This window comes from Hemicordylus capensis, chromosome 3 (assembly GCF_027244095.1).
Source record: "Hemicordylus capensis ecotype Gifberg chromosome 3, rHemCap1.1.pri, whole genome shotgun sequence".
NCBI classification, from domain to species: Eukaryota; Metazoa; Chordata; class Lepidosauria; order Squamata; family Cordylidae; genus Hemicordylus; species Hemicordylus capensis.
In genome coordinates this window covers 241,453,837-241,476,428 of record NC_069659.1, presented here as the reverse complement: position 1 = coordinate 241,476,428, position 22,592 = coordinate 241,453,837, and the positions used below count along the sequence as shown (strand labels likewise).

Genomic DNA, 22,592 nt, shown 5'->3' with positions numbered 1-22,592 from the left:
AGCTAGGGGGCTGCGTGGCCCCCGGAAGCTCCAGTATACCCTGCATGAGTGTGCAGGGCATACTGGGGAGACCTCCGGAGCCGCGAGGTGGCTTTTCACCTCCCCTCCGGGGGTCTACTTGTGAGTAGCCATGGTGCAGAGCCACAGCGCTGCTGCTCACGATTGGGAAGCCCGGGTTTTCGGCATGCTCGCTCCGCAAACCCGGGCTTAGGGGAGGGCTACAAAAGCGAGCTAGCCGCTTGTTAGCCACCAAGCTCGCCTGCAAGCCTGGTAGTTTACATGAGCAGTGAAAATAGGGCTAGGCTCTCCTAGCCCAATTTTTGCTGCTCGTGAGAATAGCACCTTGGTCTTATACAGATGATCTTATTTGTGTTTAATATTGTTGGTTTCTCAGCAGGGGTGTAGCAAGGTTGGAATGGGCCCAGAGACAAGATTTTAAAATGGGGCCCCCCCACTCAAAGTCCAGGGCCTCCGCACACCCCAGGCCCCCAAGGATTTAAGTCTGATATTCCAAAATAAGTATGCTGCCTGGAAATACATTTCACTGAATACACACATGCACACGTCACAATATATAGTGATATACATTGAGTACTATACATTTGTTTTACTTTTAATGCCTAGAACACACTAGAAAGATGAATGATTAAAATGGCCCCCTCGCTGCAGATTAGCAAAGGAGACTTTCAACCATGCAGGGTGAGCCTATGTTTGTTTTCTCAGAATTCTGAACAAATTCAGTCAAGTTCGATTCCAGGAGGTTTTTCACAGGAGGCTTTTAAAGCCCTTTAACACACCTCTCCTCTGGAATAGAGGTGCTGCATTCACATGTTGGCCAGATTGACCCTGAAGTCCCTGCAAGTTATTGGGGAGCAGTTCACACACAAGAAAAATAAAATAAATTAAAAGCACCACACATGCTTCACAGTTCTCACTCAGACCTTCTGGGTTGCAAAACAACTTGAACATAAGTGCATTTATAAATGAATGAATGAATGAATGAATAAAATATAATACTGTTTCTTCCAGTAGTTTTTGTAATTTTCTGCCATGAAACAAGCCACTTATAGGACTTTTTAGATAGTTTTTTTTAAGCCAGCAAATTTTCCAAGCTGTTTAAAAATAAATATTCAGAGACTTCTCAGTCCCTCCCCCCCATATCAAAACCCTATGGCAAGCAGATGCCTATATATCCGGGGCGGGGAAGGTAACCACAAAAAGGAGTTCACACTCTACCTGGCAGCAAGGGGTCTTCTGCTACAGAGAACAGTGGTGGCCACTCTGGCTGCCTCCTCCTTCCTGGCTGGCTTGGGCCCTACTGGAGTTCAGGCTTCACAGAGGCCTACACGGAGGCCTCCGTGGAAGCCCCGCCCACCCGCCGATCAGCTGAGAGGCGGGAGAAAAGGAGCTCTTTGCAGTGTGTCTGCTGCCTGGATTGCCGGCCAGGAGAACAAGCTGGAGAGACGGCGAACAGGGCAAGTGGCTGAGGGGCCTTGGGGCTGGGCAGGGGGCAATGGGGAGTCATGTGAGGTACCTCTGGGGGGTCCCTCCAGGCAGTGGGGCCCCCAGACAACTGTCTCCCCTTGCCCGATCGTTGTTACGCGCCTGTTTCTCAGGGTTTTTTGTTACAGTTGTTTTTTTTAAAGCCCATTCAAAGCCATAACTATTGCAGTATCTTTCGCATTATTTCCCACATTCTCATGCAGTTACAGGGGAAAAAATCTTATTCAGTAAAATTCTTCATATCATCATAGTCCTTTGCATGTTTATTGGAAGTAAGTTTTATGGAGTTCAAAGATACTTCCTCTTTAGTAAGAGTCCTTAGAATTTCAGCCTTAGCTTCTGATGGTTCTGATTCTTACTGGTACTATTAAGTCTTATACAGTTTGCCTTCAGAAGTTTCAATATATCTTCCTCATATTTTAATATCTGCTCTTCATGTAATATTTCTCTCTTCTTCCTCATCTCCTTTTTAGATACCTCCTTTGTCATAACTTCCTTTTCCTGTCATCATCCATCTATGCTGCCAATTTTCCACTTCACTGTCAGTTCTTCTTTTATCTTTCTTTTTTCTTTATGTCTAGTTCTCCTTAAAAACCTTTCACTCTTGCTCTCTTTCATCTCTGCCTGTATCATATTTCCACTCTTTGCTTTTCTCTTCTGACTTCTTCTGCTTCTGAGGCCTTTTGTAATTCAGAAAACAGCTTTGACAAGGCTGTCGGGTCACTGAGTTAAGTGTTTGCTGTTATATCTGGCTCGTATATATTTCTGTTTTCGTCAAATTGCTACAGTAGTCTAACTTTCAATTCAGAGCACCAAAATATTGCTGCTTTATTTTTTTCTAGGTAATTTATAAACCTACCATCCTCTTTAGCACTACATAGGGCTGCTTCCATTCTAAGACATAATCCTGAAATTTCATTTATAAAGAAGTAAGGGAAACAGCCTGTACTGCTCTCTCTCTCTCTCTCTCTCTCTCTCTCTATATATATATATATATATATATTTGCTTTCACCATTTTTATTAAAATTATAAAAATGCTTTCAGTACTCTTCTGTTTTTGAGGTTATAATTAAAACAAAACATCCATTTTGCAGTTGTTGCCCTGTGTTGCTAATCAAAATTAGTCTGAATAGGAAAGGTGAAGAATTATCCTGTCTTGGATTCATCACTTTTGCTTATAGGTTTTTCAGCATTTGACTCTGCATACAAAATGCATATAAGGACACATTATAGGACAAAATGCAAAAAGGTCAAGGATAACAATAATTTTTAAGAGAGTTGGTGGTTTATTGTATGCTTTACTTACCATTATGAACATGCACCCCATTATGTCCACACTTCCACTATCATCTTAAAACAATAAAAACCCACTGCAGACCCCATTTACCAGATTTAAATATTGATTTTTTAAATGAAAATTTGTGTACCAGCTTTCTTCCTCCAAAGAATACACGAGATTCCCAGGCAGTCACCCATAAGAACACAAGCCCTGCTGGATCAGGCTCATGGCCTATCAAGTGCAGCATGCTGTTTCACACAGTAGCCCACCAGATGCCTCTGAGAAGCCTACAGGCAAGAGCTGATACATACCTAGACTTGCTTAGCTTCAGCAAAATGGTTGTACCATGCGGTCCAATATCATGTCCTCTACTGCTGGGTGAGTCTCCATACCATTAGCTGTAATAGCACTCTCAAACTTCTTCAAGAAAGAAAGAGGGTTTCTGTTTAGTAACAGTAGTTGTTAGATGAATAATTTATATTGGGCACATTTCTATTTTCAATTAAGTACAAACTTAGTGCTCAAGCCCCTTCTGAATTTACTGGGAGCACTCCCACCCCTGCACTATCAGTTGTTCAGATACATCCTGATACTGTGCTTAAGAATGTGTAAATCAATATTGAAGATAATGGATTGTATCCATCACTGAAAGGGACTTTCTCTGGAAGAAGGGAATTTTGGATACAGTCAGGGTCTCACAGAAAGAGAACACCTTTTGAGTGAGAGTGACATGCCACTCAATTTGTCAGTGCTGCATATCTTCTAGTGGCAACAGATCATTCACAGAGGACAATCCCACACCTACTCATCACTTCAGCATTTTGAAACTGTACAATATATAAGCAACACATCAGGGGCGTAACTAGGTGGGAGTGGGCCCTGAGACAAGATTCTTAAATGCCCCCCCCCCCGAAATTTTTTTTAATGACTTCAAAAGGAAGATCGGGTAGGCACTTGGGGGGGGGGGGGGCGGGAGAGCATTGAACTGGTTTGTGCATCCCTAGTTTCCAAACACTCTTTGAAGGTAGTCCCACAGACAGGGCGTTGTGGTAATATGTCTCTGTGGACATATAGAGTGAATGAGAGCTTCTGCAACAGTACATTTGTTTGGTATTGAAAATGCCCCAGGCACTCCTGTGTGTTTGTTACGTACTGGACCGCTGATAAAATATGGTGGTGCTCTGAAGAGAACAGCGGCTGATTTGAGAAAGCCAGGAAGCACCAATGCAGTGAGAGAGAGAGAGACCAGGCTAATAGCACTTCCCAACTTACTGGATCGGTGCACAGGGGAGGGCAAACTTTTGATGACCCCTTCCCTTCCTCCGGTAGCCCTTGGGGACATACTTCTGGGTGGTGCTCAGGGGGAAAGGGGAGACTGTCAAAAATTGCCCCCTCCTCAGTGCAGTCAGTTGGAAAATACTGTTAGCCTGCTCTCTTGCTGCTTCCTTGCTCTCTTATGTAAAGCAGTGATCTGTTGCAGTAGTGGGGAATGGGGAGAAAGGGCTATGTGCTGACAGTCGCACAGTTGGAAAGAGAAAATAGACACGGTTCCCTACATAGTACAGAACTAACCTATGGAACTCCCTGTCACCCAATGTAGCCATGGCCAAGAGTAGAGGTGATCTTTCCTGCCCAAGATGCGGTTCGTGTCTTTTGGCCTCTTAGAACAGCAGGAGCGTTGCTGAGCACTGAAAGATTCAGCTTCCACACGAAATACAGCTTCCTGTATTTATCAGTGCCACACCAAAAAATTCTCTTCCCTCCCCAGCCCGTTTTCCATGCTTCATAGCTGAACATTTTATAACCTGCAACCCCAACCACCCCCGCCCCCGCTCCACATTTTGAGACGGGCTACAGGCCTGGGAAACTCAGCTCTGCATTGGCTGCCGCTGGGGAGAGAAACAGTGCCGCAGAAAAGCCATCCCCAAGTTGGTTGGAAAGGCGGCATGCGTGCGGCGAAGTCCTTGTCTGGAGCTCTCCTCCCCGTGGCAAGGGTGGAGGGAGGAGGCAAGCAGAGGGTTAAGGCGAGGGAGTGGGGTTTCCTAGAGAGGCTGGCTTGGCGGGAGGCCCTCCGTGAGGATGGCCCCCTCCCTCTGAAGGCAGCCTTGGCTTTAGAGAGCTGCTGGATGGTGAGTGTGCAGCAGCCAGAGGGGAAGGCGCCGGGGGCAGGGGATGTTGAGAAGATTGGGTGGGGGAGAGCCTCTGAGGGGCCCCCCCAATGCGGGGGCCCCAAGACAACGGCCTCCCCCTGCCTAATTGTAGTTACGCCCCTGCAACACATACACACAACACACAACACACATTTGTGCAAATGTCATTCTTAGAACTCCTAAGTTACTGACTCATTTAGAATTCCTCAGTTACAGATTGGACTGACTCACCACTGAATTCATCACTGTTAGGACTCACCAGCAGCCTTGTGGTTGTTGATGGCCACCCCCACACCATGTCTTCATCTTGCAAGAAAGCTTGAAAACAGTCTGTTCCTTTTTAGCTCTGACCCTCAATTATTCTTTATTATGGTCATAGACCAGCATAAAGTATAAGGGGTAGTAACATATTAAAAGTGAGAGTAGATAAAAAGTACACAGGGTGATTACATATGGTACGTACGGTACTTAAGGTACATAACAATACTAAAAATAATAAGAATAGTAGAAAGTACACAAGAAGCATGAGGGCATAAAAACCTGTAATAAAAGTCATACAAGTGCATAAAGGCATAAAAAGGGATCGGGGGCATAAAAATGGATGTAAAAAGATGAAAAGACATGAAAAGTCAAAAATACATAATAGCCTAAGTAGTAAAACTGGATAATGGCCAGACTGTAGGGCTGCTCTGATCCTTAATTTATTGTGGACTGCCTCTTTGGATAGTCCACCAGTTTGGTTTCCTCAGATTTTTTCATGTGGTGAGACTTCAACTGCTGGGAAATTAACATGTGAAATTCCTCCACTCAACATGTTTGGCCCTATTTTGAGTCAGGTCAGAGCCAGATGTATGCCAGAGCAGCCTGAACAGCATACTTTCACCATATGCTTTAGCAAAAAAGGAGGGGGGGGGGGAATAAAGGTGCTTTTGAGCAAACATTGAAATATATTTTCACCTCATAGTTTAGAGGTGAAAAAGATTGTTAAATATTACAAACAGAGGTTACAGAACTAGACCAATGTAGTTGCTTTGTGTAAATCATCTTGAAACCCATTTTTGTGTAAAACAGTATACAAAAAATGTTAGTGGTTTCCAGGCGCTCAGTATGTTCTACTCTGTTGAGTCTGGCATTTCTTTGCATTAAACTCCAAAACACAAGTCCTTTATTAAGGCTACGTTAGAAATAGCTTAAAAGAAAAAAGAGAAAAAAAGAGAGGCTATATCTGCAGTGACAAGTGATATGAAAATGGAAGTCAAGCCAGCCCTTAACTGTTGCAGACTGAAAATACTTACCTAATGTTGGATATGAAATAGCAGTGAACCACTTATCGCCTTCAGTACATTTCTCAAATATCCCTGTTCTATCTTGCAAGAAAAGAGCAAAGCAGGGATAAAATAAATTGTGCCACGTTTTGTTTCACTTCTCTCTTTTGGCTCATGTTTGTGGGCCATATATTGTTAGCTTCATTCAAGGAGAAATGCTTGAGTTTATCATTTACACATTCTTATTTTGCATTTTTATGTCTAAAAAGCAAAGGTGAAATAGTAAAACTGTTCTAAAAGAAAGACTGTATGAAAGATGGGGAGCCTTATTGCCAGAAGATGGAATTGGTGCTTGAAGGTACTTGATGAAAGCCCAATAATGCATTTAGCCAAACACTGCTCTTCTCTAGCCTTCATTCATCTGCAGAGTTGAGTCCTAAAGAAGGGCAAATGGAGGATGTTAACCAGATGATTCTGAAAGGCATGGGGGGAGGGGGTTAGGAGGATTGGGGGCAGCTTTGCTTCCTTTCTGGTCAGATTTAGAATCTCTTTTCATCTGAAGCAAAGGAGGAGGGGAAAAACCCACCACTAATGCATGGATGTAAGCTAGTAACCATGGAGGGACTTCACTGAAGTCTAGGGAAGAGCATGGAGGAATATTGGGAGTGCCCTCCTACACTGAGCATGGTGGTGGTGAGGAGGTTTGCTGAAGAGGGGGGATCTTTTGTGGTTCTGGTTGCCTTGTGTAAAGCTGAGGAGCAGCAGCATGCCTGGCAAATCCCCCGGGTCATTAAGGAGAAGAAGCGGAGACTGGCATGTGTCACCCCAGTCTCCAGTGCATGGGGTGCCACCTCTCCCCTCGTGGTAGTGGGGGGACCTCACGGCTGAGGGGGGAAGTGCCTCTAAATTCCTTGAGGTCTGGGCTCCAAAATGACCTAGGTGTGCCACTGCTATCCAGTGCTGTCTTTATGCACATCTTTACAATATGTATATGTTACTTGGTAGATGTTTGATAACCTGTGGTTTGGGGGTTTTTTTTTGGTCCTGACTGAGAGGATTATGAGGCCCATTTGGCTTGATGGGCCACAAGTTTTGCAAGACCTGCTATAGTCCCCCCGCCCCCGTTTATTGTATTGGTATTAAACGTGTTGCCACTGCATTGGCAGTTTGCTTGCCTAGGTTGTTCTAGACAATACTAACCATCATAGGAGTGTACAGTGTACACAGGTACATATAGTCACATGCTATGTTGAACACAGGTACAAAAGTACACTTCCTATCTGTATCATGCATTTAAGGGAGCTGCACCCATGTTCACTTCTAAAATGAACACAGGTATATTCACACAAATACATGTACGAGTGTACAGAGCACTATTTCCTGTAAGAGGGAATCCCAGATGTTATTAATTACAGTTCCCAGAATCCCCAGCTGTAGTGGGCTTTGGCTGAGGATGTTGGGAATTGTAGTCAACAACTTCTGGGATTTTCTGTTACAGGGAACAGTGGTGCAGACATCTGTACACTGGCAGAACATTTTGAGCCTGCTCTCACAAGCAGCCAAGCCTGTGAGAACTGCTGGGATCCACATAGATCGCAGCTGTTCCTTGGCACCATACCCAGTGCCAAAGCCCAGTTCTTAGCCTGAGTTAACAAAGCAAGTGCACCATTAACCCAGGCTCTGGGATTGTGTGTCAGCACGGGCTGAGTGCAACCCACACTGACACAGAGATGAACGCCTAGAGCGACAGTCTTCCAGGGGAATTCCCCAATGCGCCACTCTTGTCACGCAGTACATTGTGGGATTCCCCTGGCCTCTGGAACCGGTCGCCGCTGTGTGCGGCGGTGTGGCTGAGACAGTCCGGATCATCTGCATGGAATGGAGGCTTAACTCTACCTTTCCTCCACCCACCTGCCTGCGTGATGGTGTGAAAGGCCCCAATATTTGAATAGGGCTTCTGGCAGAAAAGCATATTAAGCTCTGCTTTGGGATGGGGCAAGATGGCTGTTGCATGGAATAAACCATGACATCTGATGAATGTCTTTAACCTGACTTTAACTTGTTTACTTAATTTGGTTAATTTTATTACTTTTATGGTGTATTGTATCTATTTATTGTTGTGAGCCGTCCCGAGCAGTAGTGTCCTGGAGGGGCAAGGTATAATATTTTGAAAGAATGAAAGAATGAAGATTCTTAACTTCAGGTTTTTATTTTGGCATGAAATCACCAAAACTGCTTGCATTTCATCTGCCAGGGCATGTTTCTAGGCCTGGAGTAATAAAGTTTTGTGTTCTTCCTCTTAAAAGCTGAGAATGAACACATGGTATGTACTAATGGAAGTTGATTATTGAATCCTGCATGCCGACTGTAGAGTGGCGTTAACTTATTTTCACCTTGAATAATATCTTTATACTTCTGTTCACTTCTCATCCGTTGTGTAGTGCACAAAGGCAGCTCTGTATTTCATGTATAATTAGCTGACCTTGTTTTCCCAACTAGTCTGAGTCAGAGGGCAAAGATTTCCATTTCTGATTGTTGTACTCTGTTTGCTAAAATAATTTATGAAGTAGATAATAAATGGAGAATCATTATGAGTTCTGGGTGGGGGGGAAATCTCAGCAGCAGCAGCAGCAAATAATAGATATGAATTTGTTTCACCTACATATGAGATCTCATTTGCGTCTCCTCCTGTACTACAGCCCCTGATTGTGTCCTGTAATGATTATGCTATTGCTTTGAGGTATTACAAATAAGCCACATCTATTTGCAGACAAAGAATTAGCTTCATGTTATTTGGAAGGAGCTGTGAGCGTAATTACTGTTCAGTTCCATTGAAACAGGTCACTTAAAGGCAGAATAAATTCCAGTTTTCTCTAGTCAAACAATTGCACAGAAATAACAAAGAAACTGCCTCTTAATCTGAATACTGTAGAAATGGCTAGCTTGTGGGGGGAAAGTGAGTTTAGTAACTGTCAGAAGAAGCTGAAAAACTCCAGCATTTCATTTTAAATTTTTTGACAGCCTTCTGTAAAAACAAAAAAAAGGGGGAACCCCCTTCAAATTCCTTGGATAGCAACCAGACCCAGACTAGACTGTCATCAGCAGATCTGGGTGATATTATTATCTTATAATGTGGCTAAGTTTTGTTTGGTAACCAGCAAAATTTACCAGGAGCTCATTATAAATTCAATTTAGCTTTTCTGTTTTGAGGTTTGATTTGCTATTATTATATTACAAATTTTATGGTTCACTCTGTTGGGCTTCTATGTGAATGTATTATAATTGTACTGGTCTGTGACTATAATAAAGTATTATTTGATTTGTTTTGGGTGAAGGTATCCAGAGATAATGCTGCTTGCAGCAGAGAAGCAGTGAATAGTGGCTCACATCCTAACTTACATTGCATGTGTGTAATCAAAAGAAGCATGCATGCAATGGATGCATTCCTGCTTCTTAAGCATGGGTGCTTGTGTGTGAAGTTTTCATCAATCTCCCCTTTCCTAGAAACACTCTGTGCAATGTGCAGATATTTCCCTGAGGGCTGCACGACCCTCAAGAAAATATTTGTGGTTTGCAGAAGAACTCTGTGTAACTTTTATTCTAAATAGAAAAGATATGTCTTTTTCACAGATTACCAGCAGATGGCACTATGAACTTATGCAGTATTTATTAAATGTCATCTAGACACCCCCGTTATAACTCCCATTGGCATTTGTGCTGAAGTTGAAATAAATAGCCACCTGGAAGAGCCCATGGATTTATTGGGAAAGGAAATCATTCCAGAGAAGCAAATTGTTCTTTGGTCAAGGGTACACAACAGCAACATCCCCTGGTAGAACTTTGAAAGAAACACAAGATATTGCCGCTTAAATAGTAATATCTTAGTCTTGGTGACTCACATGATCTGAAGGGCAAAGTGTTTTGGGGGAAAAATTCATATTCATGGGCACTAGTACTAACACCAAATACTTAGCAACCAGGTGCCTAGGATTTCCCCTCAGTCCTGTTTTGCAAAATGTTGATTTATTAATCAATACATTTTTTCCCTTTTGATCAAATGATCTCCAAGGTATCTTATACAGATCACAGCACTACAATGCTAAATAATTATCTGGTGGTGCTGGGGTCCAAGAGAGATGCTGGGAATGTTATCCCTAGTAATCTGGTGCTCCTGCCGCTCGTGCTGCTGCCTTAATAGGGCCTGCTGAGCACAGAAGAAATAGACCCCCAAGGAAGTACAGACCTCTAAGGAAGAATGCTTCCAGGCAGCATTGGATAGAACTGTCGGTGGTGGAGCTTCTAGGAACATAGGAAGCTGCTTTCAACCAAGTCATACCATTGGTCTATCTCGTTCAGTATTGTCTAATGTCTACACAGACTGGCAGCGGCTTCTCCAAGGTTGCAAGCAGGAGTTTCACTCAGCCCTATCTTGGAGGAGGGAGGGAACCTGGAACCTTCTGCATGCAACCCTAATAAGGCTAGATGAAGTACAGTGGTGGGTTGCTAAGAGAGCCTCGGTATATGTGTGTGAGAGAAGTATGTGTATGTATTAATCTAAAAAGTACAACATACAAACATATATACAGTACCTGTCCTTATTGGAGAACACTCTTGTGATAAGTTAATTTGGATGCTATCATGGGGAGATGTGATGTTAACATTTCTCTGTTGCTTTCTGGTGTTCCTGCAACAGGATATGCAATTAAAATGAATAGGATATCTTATTTATGCAATCTTATTTAATAGGATGTTCAGTCGTATGATATCAGCCTTCTGAAGTTGGCTTGTAAATGGAGAATACCATGTAATGGAATTAACTCTTTGTTTGCTAAAACAAGTATGGCATATGTACTTAAGTATCCATGGGTTTTAATACTGTGGTTTTTAAAAATGGTATATGATGCTTAACAGTTTACTGATTGCAAACTCAATTTAAACCCCCCCAACTTATTTCAGTTTAAACCATGTTTGTCCTACCAACCTTGACAGAGTAATTTCAGTTTGTATGCAGAAAATGTTTGCAACCCTACTGGTCCTTGAGAGAAAATGGAACAGATTATTTGATACATTTAATTAGTGATTGACATTTATAGGCCCTTCTTTAAAGATTCATTTAAAATATATTCTTCTTCACTCTTTCCTTTTCTGTCCATTTGCCTCTAATAACTATATTTCTCTCTTTCTAATTTCCAGTAAATATTTTCTCTCCTTATAATTTTCAATAAAAATGAACTAAAATGTTTTGATATAGTTCTATTTGAGTGTGTGTTTTTGGCAGTAGCAGTACATAAACAGGGATCAGAATGTTGACCAATAGCCTGACTAGTGCTGGGCACAAAAGAAGCACGTGGGTATCAGCTACTTCCCATTTCAGCAGCATGGGTACTCATGGGAAGGGGAACAATGTTCAGCTATCTCCCCTTTTGGCAGAAGCACTCTGTGCAACACACAAATAAATCCCCAAAGGTAGTGCAGCTCTTAGAAACATATGGTAGCACAGAGTTCTTCCATAGGCAGGGGAGACCGGAGAAAATCTCCCCCTGCACGTGAGCAATGCACTGCTGAAGCAGAAGTGTAGCAACTGTACACTTTTGGCTTCACACAAGCAGCGTTAAGATGTCAGCCATTATTTTTGAAAACTCTGCAGAATCTATCTCAATCTGTTAGAATGATCTGTCTATCATGATCTGTTGGAGTGGATAGAGATTTTTTTTCTCCCTCTCTTAACATTAGAACCAAGGGTCATCCCATGAAACTGATTGCCAAGAAATTTAGGACCAACAAAAGGAAGTAGTTTTACACACAGTTCATAATTAAACTGTGGAATTCTTTGCCATAGGATGTGGTGATGGCCATTAGTTTGGATGGCTTTAAAAGAGGCTTAGACAAATTCATGGAGGACACGCTGTAGGCTACCTCCAGCCTCAGAGACACAATGCCTCTCAATACCAGTTGCAAGAGAGCAACAGCAAGAGAGAGGGCATGCCCTCACCGCTTGCTTGTGAGTTCCCCAGAGGTTTCTGGTGGGTCACTGTGTGAAACAGGATGCTGGACTGGATAGGCCTTGGGCCTGCTCCAGCAGGGCTGTTCTTATGTTCTAACCATGCCAATTTCTGTGAAAACATGCCTGTTTCATAAACACGTATTGGTGTTTTTTAAATGTAATATATCAAATTATATAATATATTATCAGATTAGTACACCATATGTCACAAAAAATTATTTAAATATAGAAGAAAAACACAAGACTAAGGTCATTCACACGACCAGTTCCACTGAGATGGGGAAAAACCTGGATCTTACCCACATGATGATGATGATGATAAACAAACTCTATTTTTTAGCCTCCCCAAAACTAATTATTATCTGGGCGGCTTACAACACAACATTAAAACATAGATAAAAACACCAAACACATTAAATCATAACATACCAAAAGGTGTGTGGGGGTGGGGAGAAGAAAATATAAAATAAAATACAAAACAATTGCAAATATATATTTTAAAAATCAGTTAAAATCCAATCAAAATTTAAAAGGCCGGAGTGAATAAAAAGTTCTTTACTTGGCTAACTGATTGCTGTTTCGTTTGTGCGCTGCCCTTTGCGTTCCCGCATGATTGGCACTGCAGCGAGCAGCACAGCACTCCAGAGGCAGGTGGGGGGAAAGAAGCCTGGATGCCAGGAGTCCCACAATACACCATGTGAGCACTGCAGTGCATTGGAGAATTCCTGCTGCTGGGATGCTTCTTACCCCTGGCTCTGTGGTGTGTATGGCTGCCAGCAGCCCACTCACTCATGTGAACCCGATCGAAGGCTCACACGCATCCTGGTCTTAGAACCTGGGCTACCCAGTGGAGGAGAACGATCCCGGCGGTTTTCACAACCCACCCTGCCCGGGCTAGCAGTGCTCCTACACAGGTAGGTCTAGTCATGAGAATAGCCTTACTATATGGTTGCTCCTGTCCTCTTCTGCAACCTCCCCAGCTTTCCCTTGCTTGGTGTTCAATGCATTGGAGCTTCCTCTAATACCCATCTCCATTGGCTGCCTTCCCATTCATGTAGAGCTGTGCTTGCTATATTTGAAACGCTTCTAAGTGTGCAAAGAGGCATCTTTTGAATCTCTTCGATTTAGCATGGGGAAAGGAACTGTTCTGATTCAATCCTAGCATCCCTTGTTGCTGGTTTCTCCCTTCTGTTTCTTTTTAGATTGTCAGCGCTTTTGGCAACTGGGAACTATTTTCTTGTACTTCTTATCATTTTTTCATTGTTTTTGCTATGTAAACTACTTTGTGAACTTGTTGTTGACAAACAGTATCTACTACTACTGCTGCTGCTGCTACTACTACCACCACCAGTGAGAGGTGGACTTTTCTATCCCGGTTGTAATTATCCCCCCATGCTCCTTTGTAGTGGCAGCTGGTAAGTGCACAGGCCTTCCTTTTCTCCCGGAATGGTGTTTGGGAGCTCCTTCATATAAGCCATAGTAACTTATAATGATATGTTGCCAGCCAGTAAAGCTCAAAAGTAGTTTGGAATCCAAGTCTAATTCCATCCTTTTTTATGGCAGTTTGTTTCTGTAGTGTGTTGATGAGAGGAGAGCTGGTCTTGTGGTAGCACGCATGACTTGTCCCCTTTGCTATGCAGGGTCTGTCCTGGTTGCATATGAATGCGAGACTAGAAGCACTGTAAGATATTTCCCTTGGGATGGAGCCACTCTGGGAAGAGCAGAAGGTTCCAAGTTCCCTCCCTGGCTTCTCCAAGATAGGGCTGAGTGAGATTTCTGCCTGCAACCTTGGAGAAGCTGCTGTCAGTCTGTGAAGACAATATGAGCTAGATAGACCAATGGTCTGACTCAGTATATGGCAGCTTCCTATGTTCCTCTGAGCCTGCCTCTGGCTTCCTGTTGCTGCTGCCTATGGAGAGACGGTGTTTTCAGCCTACAAATATTCACTGTAGTTTTTCACTGCTGGGACTGATTTGGGGTCAGAACATACATTAATGTATGTAGGCTACAAGTAAATAGTTCAGTTGTTCAGGGCTTGAAAGTGACATCAGGATCTTTGTCTTTTACTTTTGGAACCACACCAAGGTCACATATTGGTTTTGAAGCTCTCCCAAGTTTAATAAGAGATTTCCCATGTGAAATGTTTGAGAAACACTCAAATCCTGACTGAATACATGAAGCTGATTGTACGGAAGTGTCCATACGCATATCACATCGTATATGGAAAGCTAAGCAAATGTGCTTGTTCCTAACTCTTCAAATTTCCATCTATACCCTCACAAAAGAAATCTTCCAGATGATATCGGCATGGGAAATCTTGACAAATAGGAAGGTCTACATACATTTTGTTTTAAACTTTATTTGCATTATTGGCAGCTGTGTCACCATAGTGGTTCATAGTTGTTATATGACAAGTGAAGAGCAGGTTAAACATGTTTTCTGCCTTCCTGTAACTAGCTCAAAAGGACCAGCTCAATAACTCATCTTACTGACTACAGAATTTGTAGGCACACCAATTGAAAAAAAGAAAAAGAAAAAGTGACAATACATATGACTGGATTAGATTGATTGGAAATAGCTGGGAACTTGCACACTCAGCTACAAGGCAGCATCAAGGCAGCATCAAGGCAGCAGCAGACAAATGGTCTGCCCCACCATGGAAAGGAAAACAGCTCCATGAACTTATGAGATGTCAGCCAGAGCCGAAAGTGGAAACCCTGTATGGACATGGGGTTCTGGATAACTGCACTGGTTTATGACAATGTGATATCTTTGGAAGATTCTGATATTTAAAAGCATCATGTAAACATCATTACACATCATTTTAGCTTGCAGAATATCACTAGACTTATATATTTTCAGTTAAACCTGATGGCTAACATATATTGAGTTGAAATGAAATAATATTAAAAAGAAAAATGACTGGGGAAATGCTATGATGTTTCATTTAAAAAATTATGTGAAATCATTTTGTATCGGATGAATCAGCACTGTAGAAATGCTGTCTAACTAGTACAATGACTCTGAGAAATGTCGTGTTCTTAAGCATAAATTAGATTGATGGCAACATCTTGTTACGGAGAATCACAGAGGTTCACATGACAAGCACTAGAGCAACTGTTCTCACCAGAATTGTACTCCAAATGATAACCATTTATCAGACAGATGGAAACAAACTGTGCACAATAAAATGAAGAGGAAATGAGATTACTCAAGGATCTTTGCAAAAAGTGATAAGTAGATAATAAAGTATGTTCTGGGAAATAATATAAATACAAAATTAATGACTTAAAATGGCTTACATAGATATCCATGAGTACATCTTTGGCTAAGAAACTTTTTCAATATTTTATCCCTCCAATTTCTCCCCACCCCACTTAGGAGCATACTTCATGGGCATGCAAAAACTAGGGATGGGGTGGAGAGACCTTTTGGGTGAACCTCTTTCATGACATATGCAAAACTACACAGAATAAGAAGGCATTCTTCTTACTCTGTGTAGTTTTGCATATGTCAAAATGGCCTTGCCATTCTGTAAGGAGAAGCCTCAATGTTGAGAAGGCATTCTTCTCAACATTGAGGCTTCTCCTTACAGAATGGCAAGGCTGTTCCTTAAATGAAGTTTACAAGTTTCTAACCTGAAGTGGCATTGTAGACCTTGCAAAAATGGCCATTTGGCTAAACTAACTCTAATCCAAGCCAGTTTGTAACACAAGAAGATCCATTTCTTAGGTGGATTAGGAACAAGGCTTGAACTCAGCACTCCATTATTCACTTGTCAGTCTTCCAAAACAAATAACCCCTTCAAAGCATTTGTCAAAATTATGGTCATGCTTGATAGAAGTACATTAAAGCTGTTCTCATGAGCCGCCTAACCCAGTCTGGGGCAGCCCAGCTGAGTTTAGGTTACTTGTGTGGAGTGCCAGGGTCACTCATGATCCTCGCACTCCCACCCAGCCTTACCCTACTTTTTACCCTGGGGTTTAGATAGGGTTTGGGGCATGAGTGCACCCTTAACCCTGGCACCAGGGTCATGTGTATGTTCAGACTGCGTACACCAAGCCGGACAGCAAGAATACCCATCTGAGGGAGGATCCCTCAGTGCAATGCAGTGCAGTCGTCCTAGTGCAGTGCATTGAGGAATGCTGGAGGACTTCCTCCTCCAGCTCCCTGCTCTGCCGCTTGCTGCGGTGCTGCTCATATGCCACAGTGAGTGGCAGAGCAAAATGGGGAGAAAGATCATGTACGGGGAAGCAGGCAGGAGCCTTCCTCTCCTCCAGCCCTCCACACTGCTGGTGGTTGTGGTTGTGTGCATGATCTCATAGAGGTCATTCACACAACTCTAAACTCTGTCCTACCTACGTTTGGGAGCTGTATGTGTACCCAATTTTTGGTTGCATGCAAGCAAACAACTAGGTAGGAGGAGGGAAAAGTGATTGTGTGGAGTCAAGGTAGGAGGAAAAGTTTGATTGCACACAGTCACTTCTTGGGTAGGAGACAGTTTTTGGTTTTGTGAATGACCTCATTAGCATTATCTGTATACCGCTTTTCAACAAATAACTTCTTCAAGTTATTTACATATAAAAAAGAATACTTACAAAAAAGATGTCCCCAAAGTGCTCATCATCTAAAAGGATGCATACAGTAGACTTCAGCAACAGCCCCTGCAGAAATCCAATGCTGGGTTGAATAGGGACAGTTGTTCTCTGCTAAATATAAGAGAGCCACCACTTTAAGGGATGCTTTTTTGCCTTAGCTGGCTTTTCTTTCCCTTAGGCCAATTTTCTTTTTATTGACATTGAGGTCATCTACCCAATAAAAAACTGTGTTCTACCTGGGTTTGGAAGCTATGTGTGCTCTCAATTTTTGGTTATGTGGAAGCAAGGTAGGAGGATGAGTGACCTCAATGTGTGCTAATGAGGAGCTAGGACAGTTTAAGAAGTTAGAGATAGAACTCATGATCTGTTCCATTTCCATAGTTATCTGTAAGCTGAATTCTGGTTTACAGAGACAAATCCATTGCAGAGACATGTCATTTTTTTTTGCCCTGTTCATGTGACATGATGTGTACAGGCAATGTATTGAGGAGTACATTGTGCATGTTGGAATCATGTTCATTTACTCCACTCTCAACCCATGAGTAGAGTAGATTCAACAGAGCTTGTGAACAGATCCTACATGTGTACAAATGATACAAGTGTAGATGTGAGTGAGCAAGTACTCTGCTTTTGGCAGGGCACCTGATTGCTCAGTCTATGCATGAACAGTTTGCACGCTTGTCTCTTCCCAAGCTCTATTGAAGGTGCATGAGGTAGAGGCCAGTAGACATGATCCCAACATCTACACACACACACACACACACACACACACACACACACACACACACACACTCATTCTCTATACAGTGAAGAGGACATGATAATTGCCTGCTGAATTTGTGAAATGGCTCCATTTAATGGTTCTTGAAGAGGTGCTCTTGAGACAATGAAGCTATTCACATGATTGCTCAAAACCGGGCTATGGGAGCCCAGCCCTGTTTTGAGCAATTGTGAGAACCACCAGGCTCGTGTCAACCGCGACTGCTTGCAGCTGCAGCTGACACACTTGGGTGGGGGGGAGAGGGGAGGAGGGACCCCAGTGCCTTTCAGGGGGCCGAGGCACCGCATGGTGGTACTCCCCTTCCCCCGGGGCTCCAAACGGAGCCACAGTCAGGCATGGGAGCGCCCGACCGGAGCAGCTGGTCGTCTGGGTGGCTTATGCAGCAGCCCAGCAATGAGCAACTGCTCGTGTGTGGGGAGAGCAGGCTAAGCCCGCTCTCTCCACACAAATCCCGTCTGGCTCTTCATACTCAACATGTGAAGCGCCTCAATATGAAAGTTCTGATTGTGGTGATAAGATTTCTGGCAGCATGTTCAAACATGCAAGTCACTGTTTGGTTTAGCAGTCAACCAAGTGAGATATATGCACATGTGAGCCTCCCTTATGATGGTCGTTTTGAAATTGCTCTGAATTTCAAGCTTGGCATTTCAGGGTGTGCAAGCTAGTAGAAAATTTGTTGTGAGTGCAGGGAACTGACACCTTGTTATTTGCTTGAATTGAAAATGTCTGCTATGTAAAACTGTTTATGCTAGATTAAAACAAGTGACCAGTTTGCATAAGGGTAATGGACCTTACCACTCATCCTATCCACCTCATCATCAAACAGAGTGTTTGTTCCAGGGCATCTAGTTGAAAAGAAGTATACCAGAAACTTAAATCTTGTCTATGTTGATAGTTCTGATGACACTGTTATAGAACCAGCTCCTGTGGCATAAGGTAAGTAAAAGACCAAGTTGTACTAAGGTCAATTCTAGTGTAACATCTGATGTGAACAAGAAATGCATACATGGAAAATGCTCAACAGAAATTGGTTACACACATAACTTTGGGCCTGGATGGGTCTCCTTTTGGTTTCGAAGTGGAAATTCAGCTCTGTAAAGGTTATACAAATAACACGATTTCTGATGTAGCAGTTGTACATATATGCACTCACAGAGTATAATACTTTGAAAAGCAAAACTGTGAAATGTTACAACAGCAGAGGCTTGCATGCCGTGCCTTGCTTGGCTGGGTAAACATATACATTACTTTTTCTAAAAGGGGAATACTAGATGAAGATATTGTATTACTAATGAGAAGAATAGGATCTCCAGTATGAGCTACAGATGCGGTTCATTAGGTGAGGAGAAGTTAGCAAGAGAGAGCAGGGATGTGCAATTTGATTCATAAAATAAAGAGGCCGATTCGCTTTACAACTATGACAACAAAAACAATTTATATACTGCTTTTCAGCTTTAGAATCTAATTAGCCCTGATTCAATGCAAATTGATTTGTGTGATTTGAGAAGCCATTCTGGTGGGGTTTCCCCCTTGCTAATTTGTTTTATGGCACTGGCTTCCAATTGCCTTGAGATCTTCTTTTTTCTTGCTTGGCTTGTTGTCATTCAAATTAAGTATTGTCATGGGCAACTGTGCCCCCATTGGTTGGGAGGAGGGAGGGGGAACAAAAAATGAGGAAATTTCAAAATGTTTTTAAAGGGCCTGGGATGCAGAGAGTGCCCTTAGTGTGCCCTTGGAAGATACATCAAGAGAGGAGAAAAGAAAGAATTAAGAAGTTTTGATTTTGTGTTTTTCTTTTCTCTGCACTGAGTAAAATATGCTGTGCTATTGCTTCTATATTAACTATCTGGTTTTCCTGGATCTCAGATTGACAAAGTCACAACTTGGATACCTTCCTTCCTTCCTTCCTTGAGTTATGGTTTGGTTTGGTTTGTGTTGTGGCATTGGATGGTGAAAGCTCATCTCATTTCAGCTCGGCTCTCTTTCTGTCTCTCCCTCTCCCTTTCGCCATAATATTTTCTTGGCGATTGCTAGGAAATGAGCTCCATGTCTGGCCTTGAGAGATTAACTTGTGCTTCATTAACTGCTCTGCAATCTGCATTCTACATTGCACGGTGTTTTCACTCTGTCAAAATGTGGATGGAGACATTGCTGTAGTTGAACTTATGGCTGTGCCTGCTGCTGCCAAGGGTGCTGCTGTGGCAGCCATTGCAATGCTGGGAAGTAAGGACGGAATCATAATTGTGTGTGAGAGAGCAACTAGTGTCAATGATGTTATTGCAGCACAGGCACTGTGGCTGGTATCAGATTCTGGCTCAGTGATTCTTTTTTGGCTACCTTTGGATTGTGTGTTTGGCAAAACACACACTCAGAGACATCAGTTTTGAATGGTATAGAAATATGTTACATTGAATAAATAAAATCCGTTCTGTGTTGGGAGGGACTGTGTGTGCTGCAGTGGCTCCAAGGCAGGGTTTCAAAACGTGTACTCTGCTTCTTTCACCCATAGGAACAATGGAGAACTTGAATGACCACATTGTTCTTCGTAAGTAGGTTCTAAGGAAACCAAAGTAGGTTGGATGGTACGGCATGATGGGTACTACCTACCTCCTAACCTACAAAAGAAATGGGCAAACAGCCGATTACATTTTTTATTTTAACCTAAACCCCCATAGGATTCAATGGGTTTAAAAAAAGAAAGAAAGAAAATATTGCCCACTTGCCCATTACTTTTGTGGATTGAGTGGTAGGTAGCACCCATCATGTCCTACCACCCAACCCATTTTGGTGTCCTGAAGACCTATCCATGGGGAACAGTGGGGTGATTCAAATTCCCCATTGCTCCCTATGGGTGAATCATGAATTGTTTTTTACAATTTTTTAAATCGATTCATCAAACCGGTCAGCAGTGGCCAGCTGGTTTGATGAATTGATTCAAATTTTTGCGAATTGATTTGAGTTCAACTTGAATAGCAAAAAATGATTTGTGCACAGCTGTAGCAGAGCGCTTTTCATCTGTTAATGTAAAACAGCTAAACAAGAGAGATTAGAGAAAAAAATGTTGTTTCCTTTTTTCCTCCTGAATGATAGACAACATGTCTAATTCTTTATTATTTATTATTTCTCTGTGTTTATTTATTATTTCTCTGTGTAAACCTCACTGAGCCATTTTTGGAAGGGCAGTATAAAAATCGAATAAATAATAATTCTATGACTGATAAAAAAAAAATCTAGCCAGCAGTTCCTGAACAACTGGAACTAAGAAAACTATGTCCTCAGAAAGCTTGGTGTCTCTGGATTAGGGCTCTGATCCAATCTTTCTTGGAGATGCTGGAAGCTTAGTGGACAGAGGCAGCTCCAAGTGTTCAAAGAGTCACACATTCCAGACTTTTCTTTGTTGAAATGAATGAATGAGAAATGAGTATACATCACAGAACATACAGGGCTCTGGATTAGGGTTGTTGCTTAGACTAAGCCACCTTTGAGCTACATCACAACTGCAGGCTCCACACACAAACACTGGGTTGTATCCAGTGCCACACACATTGGTGCATTATAGCTAGATTGTGAGAGAAATTAACTCAGATTACTTGACTGCCTCCTGCAACTTTCCTTTTCATTTTTGCATGCTGATTGCATAGTGTTATGCAGATTGTGGATTGTCTACAGATAGATGGTCTGGGTAGATTGCTTTTATCTGTATCTCTCTCCATATCTGTATCCATATCCATGTCTGTATCTAGCTCTACTTTTACATCTAAATTGGGGTGGCACATTGGAAATTAGAACTACAAGATGTTATTTGTCCATTATAGATTACATGTGCTTTGAGGTCAGGTGAAATAACATGGAGCTAGATAAGGAAATAAAGAACAAAAGATGTGAATTACAAGGACCTGTGTGACTGGTACTCCAAAATCCTTGGTTATTTCTCTAGTTAGGTTCTATGCTCTTATGCAGCATTAAAGCTGACATCTCAAGAACTCTGTAAATTCACTAGCAAAAAGTCCTATGTTTAATATTGATAGGTTTCGTCGAGAAGAAATTACTAGTTATCTATACATCTAATAAAGATATACTCACATCTGAATAAATATTATAGTGCTTAGGCAGTACTTTCTTCATTATTGTGATTATAGAAGAGCTTTTGAAAACTATTTTTTACATATAACTCTTACTAGTTATCCAGGAATGCTTGCAGCCCTCTGTCAAATATACACTTGATGGCAAATCCAGGTTGGCAACACAGCTCTAAATGTTATTAAGTTAAGGGTGATTACCTCTTGAAAGTTGTCAGTATGAAGAGCTAGGATTATCTCTTGCCATCTCGTACCATCTACTATGGATGAGGTAGTACTGAGCAGCAATACAAGCGTACAAGAAGATGTGTGATGTTCCAAAACCTGACTTCTAGAAGCAAAAAGTGCACTTTACAGAGTGAGGAGCCGGAGTAACATAGAGAGGTCATTCACACGTCTGGGCGAGCGGAGAAGCAGGTGGGCAGGATGAAAGCCTGGATAAACTCACCTTCCCTCCCAGACAAGTGAATTCTTGTTTTGTGAGCACAAACCATGCTCCCAGATGAGTAGCACCACGTGCCGCAGCACACAGCTCTGGAGGCCGGGAATCCCACAATGCATTGCATGATGCACAATGCATTGGGGGATTCCCCCAAGAGACAGACACTCTAGGTGCCGATCTCTGTGTGCGGCCAGTCTGGAAATAGCTGATGCACACGAGCATCAAGCCTGGGTTAAGGGAGCGCTTGCTCCCTTAACCTCGGCTATCAGCCAGGCTAGGTGGGATCGGGCCTGATCCTGGCAGCTTTCACTTGCAGCCTCTCAGTCTGGGCATCCCTAGCCTGGGTTAGGCTGTGCGTGAGAACAGCCTCAGTGTCATGCTTTCTAATAATGTGAACAGAATTGTTATATTATAAATGCAGATGGTAAGATGCAGATGGAAAGCGGATGACTGCACAAACATTTCTGATAAAATTTGCTGTGCTCTGGAA

The 22,592-nt window shown here is 42.5% G+C and overlaps 1 protein-coding gene and 1 long non-coding RNA gene across 5 annotated transcripts in view; one reads left to right on the top strand and one right to left on the bottom strand.

The window, feature by feature from the left end:
* LOC128349244 (uncharacterized) overlaps positions 1-1,539 on the bottom strand; it is a 67,577-nt gene extending 66,038 nt beyond the window's left edge. For all 3 annotated transcript variants that reach the window (XR_008318654.1, XR_008318656.1, XR_008318655.1), the window contains exon 1: positions 1,237-1,539. This is a non-coding gene — a long non-coding RNA (uncharacterized LOC128349244). The remainder of the gene's footprint in view (positions 1-1,236) is intronic.
* PRKG1 (protein kinase cGMP-dependent 1) overlaps positions 1-22,592 on the top strand; it is a 1,007,212-nt gene that overhangs the window by 216,517 nt on the left and 768,103 nt on the right. The window lies entirely within an intron of this gene.